Below are 13,103 nucleotides of genomic sequence, written 5' to 3'. Positions count from 1 at the left end.
CCAAATGACGAACGACGCCCCTCGCGGGACTTGTTGCCGGTTGTCGCTGTCGGCGCTGGTGCAATGGCGATGGGTATTCCCGGGTTTGCCGAGCCGTCTCGAATATGTCCACAGCAATTTCAGGCCGATGTGGCCGCGTGTGAAAGTGTGAAGTCGGTGGAATCAGTGCGTTGCCGCAAATTGCTGTCCTTCAGGTTCCAGAACACCGGGTCGGGGAAAACTGTAAATACACAGAGGAGAGGCTCAGATGCCGTGCACGAGGGTTGATGCCGCCGCTGCCAAAAAAATCGCCTCGAACCCTGTTGAACCTGTGGAGTTTGCTAGGGCCCTTAAAGCATCCCCTCAGCCTATCAATTTCGCATACGTGCGACTTGCTTTCGCTCCTGTCCAATTGCTGCGGCCTCTCGTCACAGCATCTCTGCATATCGCTTAGATTTTGTTACATCGCGTCCTCTCCCTGTAGCCGCATTTCGGCTTCTTGCTACCACTTTTGTCTTATCGCCTCCAACCCTTTTGCACCTGTTGAGTTTGCTAGTGCCTTTATAGCATCCCCTCGGCCTATCAATTCTCCATACATGCGTCTTGCTCTCGCTCGTGCCCATTGCTGCGGCCTCTGGTAGCGGCGTCTTTTCATATCGCGGCGCTTTTGTTACATCGCGTCGTCGTCTCGCAGCCGCATTTCCGCTTCTTACTACCACTTTTGTCTTATCGCCTCGAATCCTGTTGCACCTGTGGAGTTTGCTAGTGCGCTTAAAGCATCCCCTCGGCCTATCAATTCCGCATACGTGCGACTTGCTTTCGCTCCTGTCCAATTGCTGCGGCCTCTCGTCACAGCATCTCTGCATATCGCTTAGCTTTTGTTACATCGCGTCCTCTCCCTGTATACGCATTTCGGCTTCTAGCTACCACTTTTGTCTTATCGCCTCGAACCCTGTTGCACCAGTTGAGTTTGCTAGTGCCTTTATAGCATCCCCTCGGCCTATCAATTCCGCATACGTGCATCTTGTTCTCGCTCCTAGCCCATTGCTGCGGCCTCTCCTGGCGGCATCTCTGCATATCGCTGCCCTTTTGTTACATCGCGTCGTTGTCTCGTAGCCGCATTTCCGCTTCTTGCTACCATTTTGTCTTATCGCCTCGAACCCTTTTGCACCTGTTGAGTTTGCTAGTGCCTTTATAGCATCCCCTCTGCCTATAAAATTCCGCATACGTGCGTCTTGCTCTCGTTCCTGTCCCATTGTTGCGGCCTCTCTTCGCGGTGTCTCTGCATATCTTTGCCCTTTTGTTACATCGCGTCGTCGTCTCGTAGCGGCATTTCCGCTTCTTGCTCCCAATTTTGTCTTGTCGCCACGAACCCTTTTTTACTTGTAGTGTTTGCTAGAGCCCTTATAGCATCCCCTCGGCCTATAAATTCCGCATACGTGCGTCTTTCTCGCTCCTGTCCCATTGCTGCGGCCTCTGGTCGCGGCGTCTTTGCATATCGCTGCCCTTTTGTTACATCGCGTCGTCGTCTCGTAGCCGCATTTCCGCTTCTTGCTACAACTTTTGTCTTATCACCTCGAACCCTGTTGCACCTGTAGAGTTTGCTAGTTAACTTATACATTCCACTCGGCCTATCAATTCCGCATACGTGCGTCTCTCTCTCGCTTCTGTCTTATTGCTGCGGCCTTTCGTCGCAGCATATCTGCCTATCGCTGCACTTTTGTTACATTGCGCCATCCTCTCGTAGCCGCATTTCCGCTTCTTGCTACCGCTTTTTTCTTATCGCATCGAACCCGGTTGCACCTGCGGAGTTTGCTAGTGCCCTTACAGCATCCCCTCGGCCTATCAATTTCGCATATGTGCATCTTGCTCTCGCTCCTGCCCTATTGCTGCGGCCTCTCGTCGCAGCATCTCTGCATATCGCTGATCTTTTGTTACATCGCGTCGTCGTCTCGCAGCCGCATTTCCCCTTCTAGCTACCACTTTTGTCTTATCGCCTCGAACCCTGTTGCACCTGCGGAGTTTGCTAGTGCCCTTACAGCATCCCCTCGGCCTATCAATTCCGCATATGTGCATCTTGCTCTCGCTCCTGCCCCATAGCTGCAGGCTCTCCTGGCGGCATCTCTGCATATCGCGGCGCTTTTGTTACATCGCGTCATCGTCTCGCAGCCGCATTTCCGCTTCTTGCTACCAGTTTTGTCTTATCCCCTCGAACCTTGTTGAACCTGTGGAGTTTGCTAGGGCCCTTAAAACATCCCCTCAGCCTATCAATTTCGCATACGTGCGACTTGCTTTCGCTCCTGTCCAATTGCTGCGGCCTCTCGTCACAGCATCTTTGCATATCGCTTAGATTTTGTTACATCGCGTCCTCTCCCTGTAGCCGCATTTCGGCTTCTTGCTACCACTTTTGTCTTATCGCCTCCAACCCTTTTGCACCTGTTAAGTTTGCTAGTGCCTTTATAGCATCCCCTCGGCCTTTCAATTCTCCATACATGCGTCTTGCTCTCGCTCGTGCCCATTGCTGCGGCCTCTGGTAGCGGCGTCTTTTCATATCGCGGCGTTTTTGTTACATCGCGTCCTCGTCTCCTAGCCGCATTTCCGCTTCTTGCTACCGCTTTTGTCTTATCGCCTCGAACCCTGTTGCACCTGCGGAGTTTGCTAGTGCCCTTACAGCATCCCCTCAGCCTATCAATTCCGCATATGTGCATCTTGCTCTCGCTCGTGCCCATTGCTGCGGCCTCTGGTAGCGGCGTCTTTTCATATCGCGGCGTTTTTGTTACATCGCGTCGTCGTCTCCTAGCCGCATTTCCGCTTCTTGCTACCGCTTTTGTCTTATCGCCTCGAACCCTGTTGCACCTGCGGAGTTTGCTAGTGCCCTTACAGCATCCCCTCGGCCTATCAATTCCGCATATGTGCATCTTGCTCTCGCTCCTGCCCCTTAGCTGCAGGCTCTCCTGGCGGCATCTCTGCATATCGCGGCGCTTTTGTTACATCGCGTCGTCGTCTCGCATCCGCATTTCCCCTTCTAGCTACCACTTTTGTCTTATCGCCTCGAACCCTGTTGCACCTGCGGAGTTTGCTAGTGCCCTTACAGCATCCCCTCGGCCTATCAATTCCGCATATGTGCATCTTGCTCTCGCTCCTGCCCCATAGCTGCAGGCTCTCCTGGCGGCATCTCTGCATATCGCGGCGCTTTTGTTACATCGCGTCGTCGTCTCGCAGCCGCATTTCCGCTTCTTGCTACCAGTTTTGTCTTATCCCCTCGAACCTTGTTGAACCTGTGGAGTTTGCTAGGGCCCTTAAAGCATCCCCTCAGCCTATCAATTTCGCATACGTGCGACTTGCTCTCGCTCGTGCCCATTGCTGCGGCCTCTCGTCACAGCATCTCTGCATATCGCTTAGCTTTTGTTACATCGCGTCCTCTCCCTGTATCCGCATTTCGGCTTCTTGCTACCACTTTTGTCTTATCGCCTCGAACCCTGTTGCACCTGTTGAGTTTGCTAGTGTCTTTATAGCATCCCCTCGGCCTATCAATTCCGCATACGTGCGGCTTGCTCTCGCTCGTGCCCATTGCTGCGGCCTCTGGTCGCGGCGACTTTGCAGACCGCTGCCCTTTTGTTACATTGCGCCATCGTCTCGTAGCCGCATTTCCGCTTCTTGCTACAACATTTGTCTTATCGCCTCGAACCCTGTTGCACCTGCGGAGTTTGCTAGTGCCCTTATAGCATCCCCTCGACCTATGAATTCCGCATACGTGCATCTTGCTCTCGCTCCTGTCCCATTGCTGCGGCCTCTCCTGGCAGCATCTCTGCATATCGCGGCGCTTTTGTTACATCGCAACGTCGTCTTGTAGCCGCATTTCCGCTTCTTGCTACCTCATTTGTCTTATCGCCTCGAACCCTGTTGCACCTGTGGAGTTTGCTAGCGCCCTTATAGCATCCCCTCGGCCTATCAATTCCGCATACGTGCGACGTGCTCTCCCTCCTGTTTCATTGCTGCGGCCTCTCGTCGCAGCATGTCTGCATATCGCTAAGCTTCTGTTACATCGCGTCGTCTCCCCGTAGCCGCATTTCGGCTTCTTGCTACCACTTTTGTCTTATCGCCTCGAACCCTGTTGCGCCTGTTGAGTTTGCTAGCGACTTTATAGCATCTCCTCGGCCTATAAATTCCGCATACGTGCGTCTTGCTCTTGCTCCCTTTCCATTTGTTCGGCCAGTTTCGCGGCATCTCTGCATATCGCTGCGCTTTTGTTATATCGCGTCATCTTCCCGTATCCGCATTACCGCTTCTTGCAACCACTTTTGTCTTATCGCCTCGAACTCTGTTGCAGCTGTAGTTTCCTAGTTCCCGTATTGCATCCCCTTGGCCTATGAATTCCGCATACGTGCATCTTGTTCTCGCTCCTGTCCCATTGCTGCGGCCTCTCCTGGCAGCATCTCTGCATATGGCTGCGCTTTTGTTACATTGCGCCGTCGTCTCGGAGCCGCATTTCCGCTTCTTGCTACCACTTTGTCTTATCGACTCGAACCCTGTTGAATCTGCGGAGTTTGCTAGTGCCCTTATAGCATCCCCTCGGCCTATCAATTCCGCATACGTGCATCTTACTCTCGCTCCTGTCCCATTGCTGCGGCCTCTCGTCGCAGCATCTCTGCATATCGCTGATCTTTTGTTACATCGCGTCGTCATCCGAAACCGTATTTCGGCTTCTTGCTACCACTTTTGTCTTATCGCCTCGAACCCTGTTGCAACTCTTGAGTTTGCTAGTGCCTTTATAGCATCCCCTCGGCCTATAAAAATCCGCATACGTGCGTCTTGCTCTCGTTCCTGTCCCATTGTTGCGGCCTCTCTTCGCGGTGTCTTTGCATATCTCTGCCCTTTTGTTACATCGCGTCGTCGTCTCGTAGCGGCATTTCCGCTTCTTGCTCCCAATTTTGTCTTGTCGCCTCGAACCCTTTTGTACTTGTAGTGTTTGATAGAGGCCTTATAGCATCCCCTCGGCCTATCAATTCCGCATACGTGCGTCTTTCTGGCTCCTGTCCCATTGCTGCGGCCTCTGGTCGCGGCGTCTTTGCATATCGCTGCCCTTTTGTTACATCGCGTCGTCGTCTCGTAGCCGCATTTCCGCTTCTTGCTACAACTTTTGTCTTATCACCTCGAACCCTGTTGAACCTGTAGAGTTTGCTAGTTCACTTATACATTCCACTCGGCCTATCAATTCCGCATACGTGCGTCTTGCTCTCGCTTCTGTCTTATTGCTGCGGCCTTTCGCCGCGGTATATCTGCCTATCGCTGCACTTTTGTTACATTGCGCCATCCTCTCGTACCCGCATTTCCGCTTCTTGCTACCGCTTTTATCTTATCGCCTCGAACCCTGTTGAACCTGTGGAGTTTGCTAGGGCCCTTAAAGCATCCCCTCGGCCTATCAATTTCGCATACGTGCGACTTGCTTTCGCTCCTGTCCAATTGCTGCGGCCTCTTGTCACAGCATCTCTGCATATCGCTTAGATTTTGTTACATCGCGTCCTCTCCCTGTAGCCGCATTTCGGCTTCTTGCTACCACTTTTGTCTTATCGCCTCGAACCCTGTTGCACCTGTTGAGTTTGCTAGTGCCTTTATAGCATCCCCTCGCCCTATCAATTCTGCATACGTGCGTCTTGCTCTCGCTCGTGCCCATTGCTGCGGCCTCTGGTAGCGGCGTCTTTTCATATCGCGGCGTTTTTGTTACATCGCGTCGTCGTCTCCTAGCCGCATTTCCGCTTCTTGCTACCACATTTGTCTTATCTCCTCCAACCCTGTTGCACCTGCGGAGTTTGATAGCATCCCCTCTGCCTATGAATTCCCCATACGTGCATCTCGCTCTCGCTCCTGTCCCATTGCTGCGGCCTCTCCTGGCAGCATCTCTGCATATCGCGGCGCTTTTGTTACATCGCAACGTCGTCTTGTAGCCGCATTTCCGCTTCTTGCTACCACTTTTGTCTTATCGCCTCGAACCCTGTTGCACCTGTAGAGTTTGCTAGCGCCATTATAGCATCCCCTCGGCCTATCAACTCCGCATACGTGCGACTTGCTCTCGCTCCTGTTCAATTGCTTCGGACTCTCGTCGCAGCATCTCTGCATATCGCTGATCATTTGTTACATCGCGTCGTCATCCGTAGCCGCATTCAGGCTTCTTGCTACCACTTTCGTCTTATCGCCTCGAACCCTGTTGCAACTGTTGAGTTTGCTAGTGCCTTTATAGCATCCCCTCGGCATATCAGTTCCGCATACGTGCATCATGCTCTCGCTCCGGTCCTATTGCTGCGGCCTATCCTGGCGGCTTCTCTGCATATCGCTGCCCTTTTGTTACATCGCGTCGTCGTCTCGTAGCCGCATTTCCGCTTCTTGCTACAACTTTTGTCTTATCACCTCGAACCCTGTTGTACCTGTAGAGTTTGCTAGTGCCCTTACAGCATCCCCTCGGCCTATCAATTCCGCATATGTGCACCTTGCTCTCGCTCCTGCCCCATTGCTGCGGCCTCTCGTCGCAGCATCTCTGCATATCGCTGATCTTTTGTTACATCGCGTCGTCATCGGTAGCCGCATTTCGGCTTCTTGCTACCACTTTTGTCTTATCGCCTCGAGCCCTGCTGCACCTGTGGAGTTTGCTAGTGTCCTTATAGCATCCCCTCGGCCTATCAATTCGGCATACGTCCGTCTTGCTCTCGCTCCTATCCCATTGCGGCGGCCTCTCGTCGCGGCATCTCCGCATATCGCTGCGCTTTTGTTACATCGCGTCCTCTCCCTGTATACGCATTTCGGCTTCTTGCTACCACTTTTGTCTTATCGCCTCGAGCCCTGTTGCACCAGTTGAGTTTGCTAGTGCCCTTATAGCATCCCCTCGGCCTATCAATTCCGCATACGTGCGACTTGCTCTCGCTCCTGTTCAATTGCTTCGGTCTCTCGTCGCAGCATCTCTGCATATCGCTGATCTTTTGTTACATCGCGTCGTCATCCGTAGCTGCATTTCGGCTTCTTGCTACCACTTTTGTCTTATCGCCTCGAGCCCCGTTGCAACTCTTGAGTTTGCTAGTGCCTTTATAGCATCCCCTCGGCCTATAAAATTCCGCATACGTGCGTCTTGCTCTCGTTCCTGTCCCATTGTTGCGGCCTCTCCGCGGTGTCTCTGCATATCGCTGCCCTTTTTTTACATCGCGTCGTCGTCTCGTAGCGGCATTTCCGCTTCTTGCTCCCAATTTTGTCTTGTCGCCTCGAACCCTTTTGTACTTGTAGTGTTTGCTAGAGCCCTTATAGCATCCCCTCGGCCTATCAATTCCGCATACGTGCGTCTTTCTCGCTCCTGTCCCATTGCTGCGGCCTCTGGTCGCGGCGTCTTTGCATATCGCTGCCCATTTGTTACATCGCGTCGTCGTCTCGTAGCCGCATTTCCGCTTCTTGCTACAAATTTTGTCTTATCGCCTCGAACCCTGTTGCACCTGCGGAGTTTGCTAGTGCCCTTACAGCATCCCCTCGGCCTATCAATTCCGCATATGTGCATCTTGCTCTCGCTCCTGCCCCATTGCTGCGGCCTCTCTTCGCAGCATCTCTGCATATCGCTGATCTTTTGTTACATCGCGTCGTCATCCGTAGCCGCATTTCGGCTTCTTGCTACCACTTTTGTCTTATCGCCTCGAACCCTGTTGCAACTGTTGAGTTTGCTAGTGCCTTTATAGCATCAACTCGGCCTATCAATTCCGCATACGTGCATCTTTGTCTCGCTCCTGTCCTAATGCTGCGGCCTATCCTGGCTGCATCTCTGCATATCGGTGCCCTTTTGTTACATCGCGTCGTTGTCTCGTAGGCGCATTTCCGCTTCTTGCTACCATTTTGTCTTATCGCCTCGAGCCCTGCTGCACCTGTGGAGTTTGCTAGTGCCCTTATAGCATCCCCTCGGCCTATCAATTCGGCATACGTCAGTCTTGCTCTCGCTCCTATCCCATTGCGGCGGCCTCTCGTCGCGGCATCTCTGCATATCGCTGCGCTTTTTTTTACATCGCGTCGTCGTCTCGCAGCCGCATTTCCCCTTCTAGCTAACACTTTTGTCTTATCGCCTCGAACCCTGTTGCACCTGCGGAGTTTGCTAGTGCCCTTACAGCATCCCCTCGGCCTATCAATTCCGCATATGTGCATCTTGCTCTCGCTCCTGCCCCATAGCTGCAGGCTCTCCTGGCGGCATCTCTGCATATCGCGGCGCTTTTGTTACATCGCGTCGTCGTCTCGCAGCCGCATTTCCGCTTCTTGCTACCAGTTTTGTCTTATCGCCTCGAACCCTGTTGAACCTGTGGAGTTTGCTAGGGCCCTTAAAGCATCCCCTCAGCCTATCAATTTCGCATACGTGCGACTTGCTTTCGCTCCTGTCCAATTGCTGCGGCCTCTCGTCACAGCATCTCTGCATATCGCTTAGATTTTGTTACATCGCGTCCTCTCCCTGTAGCCGCATTTCGGCTTCTTGCTACCACTTTTGTCTTATCGCCTCCAACCCTTTTGCACCTGTTGAGTTTGCTAGTGCCTTTATAGCATCCCCTCGGCCTATCAATTCTCCATACATGCGTCTTGCTCTCGCTCGTGCCCATTGCTGCGGCCTCTGGTAGCGGCGTCTTTTCATATCGCGGCGCTTTTGTTACATCGCGTCGTCGTCTCGCAGCCGCATTTCCGCTTCTTACTACCACTTTTGTCTTATCGCCTCGAATCCTGTTGCACCTGTGGAGTTTGCTAGTGCGCTTAAAGCATCCCCTCGGCCTATCAATTCCGCATACGTGCGACTTGCTTTCGCTCCTGTCTAATTGCTGCGGCCTCTCGTCACAGCATCTCTGCATATCGCTTAGCTTTTGTTACATCGCGTCCTCTCCCTGTATACGCATTTCGGCTTCTAGCTACCACTTTTGTCTTATCGCCTCGAACCCTGTTGCACCAGTTGAGTTTGCTAGTGCCTTTATAGCATCCCCTCGGCCTATCAATTCCGCATACGTGCATCTTGTTCTCGCTCCTGTCCCATTGCTGCGGCCTCTCCTGGCGGCATCTCTGCATATCGCTGCCCTTTTGTTACATCGCGTCGTTGTCTCGTAGCCGCATTTCCGCTTCTTGCTACCATTTTGTCTTATCGCCTCGAACCCTTTTGCACCTGTTGAGTTTGCTAGTGCCTTTATAGCATCCCCTCTGCCTATAAAATTCCGCATACGTGCGTCTTGCTCTCGTTCCTGTCCCATTGTTGCGGCCTCTCTTCGCGGTGTCTCTGCATATCTTTGCCCTTTTGTTACATCGCGTCGTCGTCTCGTAGCGGCATTTCCGCTTCTTGCTCCCAATTTTGTCTTGTCGCCACGAACCCTTTTTTACTTGTAGTGTTTGCTAGAGCCCTTATAGCATCCCCTCGGCCTATAAATTCCGCATACGTGCGTCTTTCTCGCTCCTGTCCCATTGCTGCGGCCTCTGGTCGCGGCGTCTTTGCATATCGCTGCCCTTTTGTTACATCGCGTCGTCGTCTCGTAGCCGCATTTCCGCTTCTTGCTACAACTTTTGTCTTATCACCTCGAACCCTGTTGCACCTGTAGAGTTTGCTAGTTAACTTATACATTCCACTCGGCCTATCAATTCCGCATACGTGCGTCTCTCTCTCGCTTCTGTCTTATTGCTGCGGCCTTTCGTCGCAGCATATCTGCCTATCGCTGCACTTTTGTTACATTGCGCCATCCTCTCGTAGCCGCATTTCCGCTTCTTGCTACCGCTTTTATCTTATCGCATCGAACCCGGTTGCACCTGCGGAGTTTGCTAGTGCCCTTACAGCATCCCCTCGGCCTATCAATTTCGCATATGTGCATCTTGCTCTCGCTCCTGCCCTATTGCTGCGGCCTCTCGTCGCAGCATCTCTGCATATCGCTGATCTTTTGTTACATCGCGTCGTCATCCGTAACCGCATTTCGGCTTCTTGCTACCACTTTTGTCTTATCGCCTCGAACCCTGTTGCAACTGCTGAGTTTGCTAGTGCCTTTATAGCATCCCCTCGGCCTATCAATTCCGCATACGTGCGACTTGCTTTCGCTCCTGTCCAATTGCTGCAGCCTCTCGTCACTGCATCTCTGCATATCGCTTAGCTTTTGTTACATCGCGTCCTCTCCCTGTACCAGCATTTCGGCTTCTTGCTACCACTTTTGTCTTATCGCCTCGAGTCCTGCTGCACCTGTGGAGTTTGCTAGTGCCCATATAGCATCCCCTCGGCCTATCAATTCGGCATACGTCCGTCTTGCTCTCACTCCTATCTCATTGCGGTGGCCTCTCGTCGCGGCATCTCTGCATATCGCTGCGCTTTTGTTACATCGCGTCGTCGTCTCGCAGCCGCATTCCTGCTTCTAGCTACCACTTTTGTCTTATCGCCTCGAACCCTGTTGCACCTGCGGAGTTTGGTAGTGCCCTTACAGCATCCCCTCGGCCTATCAATTCCGCATATGTGCATCTTGCTCTCGCTCCTGCCCCATGGCTGCTGGCTCTCCTGGCGGCATCTCTGCATATCGCGGCGCTTTTGTTACATCGCGTCGTCGTCTCGCAGCCGCATTTCCGCTTCTTGCTACCAGTTTTGTTTTATCGCCTCGAACCCTGTTGAACCTGTGGAGTTTGCTAGGGCCCTTAAAGCATCCCCTGGGCCTATCAATTTCGCATACGTGCGACTTGCTTTCGCTCCTGTCCAATTGTTGCGGCCTCTCGTCACAGGATCTCTGCATATCGCTTAGATTTTGTTACATCGCGTCATCTCCCTGTAGCCGCATTTCGGCTTCTTGCTACCACTTTTGTCTTATCGCCTCCAACCCTGTTGCACCTGTTGAGTTTGCTAGTGCCTTTATAGCATCCCCTCGGCCTATCAATTCTGCATACGTGCGTCTTCCTCTCGCTCGTGCCCATTGCTGAGGCCTCTGGTAGCGGCGTCTTTTCATATCGCGGCGTTTTTGTTACATCGCGTCGTCGTCTCCTAGCCGCATTTCCGCTTCTTGCTACCGCTTTTGTCTTATCGCCTCGAACCCTGTTGCACCTGCGGAGTTTGCTAGTGCCCTTACAGCATCCCCTCGGCCTATCAATTCCGCATATGTGCATCTTGCTCTCGCTCCTGTCCCTTAGCTGCAGGCTCTCCTGGCGGCATCTCTACATATCGCGGCGCTTTTGTTACATCGCAACGTCGTCTTGTAGCCGCATTTCCGCTTCTTGCTACCACTTTTGTCTTATCGCCTCGAACCCTGTTGCACCTGTGGAGTTTGCTAGCGCCCTTATAGCATCCCCTCGGCCTATCAATTCCGCATACGTGCGACTTACTCTCGCTCCTATTCAATTGCTTCGATCTCTCGTCGCAGCATATCTGAATATCGCTGATCTTTTGTTACATCGCGTCGTCATCCGTAGCCGCATTTCGGCTTCTTGCTACCACTTTTGTCTTATCGCGTCGAACCCTGTTGCACCAGTTGAGTTTGCTAGTGCCTTTATAGCATCCACTCGGCCTATCAATTCCGCATACGTGCGTCTTGCTCTCACTCGTGCCCATTGCTGCGGCCTCTGGTCGCGGCGTCTTTGCAGATCGCTGCCCTTTTGTTACATTACGCCATCGTCTCGTAGCCGCATTTCCGCTTCTTGCTACCACATTTGTCTTATCGCCTCGAACCCTGTTGCACCTGCGGAGTTTGCTAGTGCCCTTATAGCATCCCCTCGGCCTATGAATTCCGCATACGTGCATCTTGTTCTCGCTCCGGTCCCATTGCTGCGGCCTCTCCTGGCAGCATCTCTGCATATCGCGGCGCTTTTGTTACATCGCAACGTCCTCTTGTAGCCGCATTTCCGCTTCTTGCTTCCACTTTTGTCTTATCGCCTCGAACCCTGTTGCACCTGTGGATTTTGCTAGCGCCCTTATAGCATCCCCTCGGCCTATCAATTCCGCATACGTGCGACTTGCTCTCGCTCCTATTCAATTGCTTCGGTCTCTCGTCGCAGCATCTCTGCATATCGCTGATCTTTTGTTACATCGCGTCGTCATCCGTAGCCGCATTTCGGCTTCTTGCTACCACTTTTGTCTTATCGCCTCGAACCCTGTTGCAACTGTTGAGTTTGCTAGTGCCTTTATAGCATCCCCTCGGCCTATCAATTCCGCATACGTGCGTCTTGCTCTCGCTCGTGCCCATTGCAGCGGCCTCTGGTCGCGGCGTCTTTGCAGATCGCTGCCCTTTTGTTACATTGCGCCATCGTCTCGTAGCCGCATTTCCGCTTCTTGCTACCACATTTGTCTTATCTCCGCGAACCCTGTTGCACCTGCGGAGTTTGCTAGTGTCCTTACAGCATCCCCTCGGCCTATCAATTCCGCATATGTGCATCTTGCTCTCGCTCCTGCCCCTTAGCTGCAGGCTCTCCTGGCGGCATCTCTGCATATCGCGCCGCTTTTGTTACATCGCGTCGTCGTCTCGCAGCCGCATTTCCGCTTCTTACTACCACTTTTGTCTTATCGCCTCCAATCCTGTTGCACCTGTGGAGTTTGCTAGTGCCCTTAAAGCATCCCCTCGGCCTATCAATTCCGCATACGTGCGACTTGCTTTCGCTCCGGTCCAATTGCTGCGGCCTCTCGTCACAGCATCTCTGCTTATCGCTTAGCATTTGTTACATCGCGTCCTCTCCCTGTATACGCATATCGGCTTCTTGCTACCACTTTTGTCTTATCGCCTCGAGCCCTGTTGCACCAGTTGAGTTTGCTAGTGCCTTTATAGCATCCCCTCGGCCTATCAATTCCGCATACGTGCGTCTTGCTTTCACTCGTGCCCATTGCAGCGGCCTCTGGTCGCGGCGTCTTTGCAGATCGCCGCCCTTTTGTTACATTGCGCCATCGTCTCGTAGCCGCATTTCCGCTTCTTGCTACCACATTTGTCTTATCGCCTCGAACCCTGTTGCACCTGCGGAGTTTGCTAGTGCCCTTATAGCATCCCCTCGGCCTATGAATTCCGCATACGTGCATCTTGTTCTCGCTCCTGTGCCATTGCTGCGGCCTCTCCTGGCAGCATCTCTGCATATCGCGGCGCTTTTGTTACATCGCAACGTCGACTTGTAGCCGCATTTCCGCTTCTTGCTAC

General features: G+C 52.9%; 1 protein-coding gene across 1 annotated transcript in view; it reads left to right on the top strand.

Moving 5' to 3' along the window:
* Positions 1-13,103, top strand: part of LOC144135085 (uncharacterized) — a 942,878-nt gene that overhangs the window by 346,158 nt on the left and 583,617 nt on the right. The gene's annotated exons all lie outside the window — the stretch shown is intronic.

This window comes from Amblyomma americanum, chromosome 5, assembly GCF_052857255.1.
Source record: "Amblyomma americanum isolate KBUSLIRL-KWMA chromosome 5, ASM5285725v1, whole genome shotgun sequence".
Classification (NCBI taxonomy): Eukaryota; Metazoa; Arthropoda; class Arachnida; order Ixodida; family Ixodidae; genus Amblyomma; species Amblyomma americanum.
Note: the sequence above shows the minus strand (reverse complement) of the source record. Positions and strands in the feature narration are given on the sequence as shown.